This window comes from Pyxicephalus adspersus, chromosome 7, assembly GCF_032062135.1.
Source record: "Pyxicephalus adspersus chromosome 7, UCB_Pads_2.0, whole genome shotgun sequence".
Taxonomy (NCBI): Eukaryota; Metazoa; Chordata; class Amphibia; order Anura; family Pyxicephalidae; genus Pyxicephalus; species Pyxicephalus adspersus.
In genome coordinates, this window is record NC_092864.1 from 46,406,543 (window position 1) to 46,407,811 (window position 1,269).

Consider the following 1,269-nt stretch of genomic DNA (forward strand, 5'->3'; position numbering starts at 1 on the left):
ACCTACATAATACCTCTATATATTCATCATATGCAGAATCATTATATATTAGGCTATAAATCTATCCCTGGTTGGATTTGGAGGAAGCTTTTTATAAAGTCTAATAAAATAACTGCTGTAACTTCAAGTATTCTATGTTAGACTGGTTCCCCTATAGGCTGCAGTCATATTTGTATTTGTTAAAAGAACGTCTATCAGTAACATCAAATAAACGTGAACTAAAATGATGGTAAAGGGCAATGTATAGAGTTCCTTAACATTTTTATTATAGGGGAATCTTTGCAATAAACTTTAGATCTTTAGTTACCCTCTTCTATAATTTTTATATCCACAGCTCACAGTATATTAGTGTGGTGGTCGGTAGGAAGAATTCTTCTTTCATTGCTGGCCATTAGTTGGAATATCACCCTTACAGATGGGTCACCTAAACTGACCTGAGAAATACAAATTGCTTAAGGAGCCCCTAGCAACCTCAGAACGAAACCTTTTTGAGAAACCCTGGTATAGATTGTAAGCTCTTCAGGGCAGGGTCCTCTCCTCCTCCTGGGCCACTGTCTGTGTCATTTCCAACCCCTATTTAATGTACAGCGCTGCCTAATATGTTGGCGCTATATAAATCCTGTTTATTATTATTAATAATAATAATAATAATAATAATAATAAATAGAACATATTGTTATGTTTTCCTGGCTGACTACACTTGCATTATTTGACCTTGCACAATGATGTTGCTTAATCTGATTAGGTGTCTGGTAGCTAATCTGATTCTGTGTTATACATGAGAGATGTAAAAGCCTAGCTAGAATCTAGCACTTGTATTGGTCTGGTAATGCCTCCATACACACAATATAATTTTAATTGTTTTATGTAATTTTATAGTACATACAGTTTATGCATTCTGAAATGCAGGTCCTATCATCAGAAGTTTGTTATCTAAAAGGAGGACCTGCAACAGAGCCTACAAGAGACTACAATTTTCTATGAGCGCATTATAAATCTATAAATGATCTATAAAACATATTCATCATTTGCTTAGTCAGGCTTACAGTTTTTTTATCTAAATAGAAAAAGGAAGTAAAAACAACTAACTCTCTAACTTCTGATTTTTAGGGTGCGGAGGTACAAATGTAAAAAAAAAAAACTTAGCACTATTTTTTTTCTATGCATGGCCTAAGTTGGAATGCATTAATAATGTCTTAACTCAATGGGCCTGACTTCTCTGAAGCTCTCTAAGACTGAAGAAGTTATACTATCACGGGAGAACCTGGG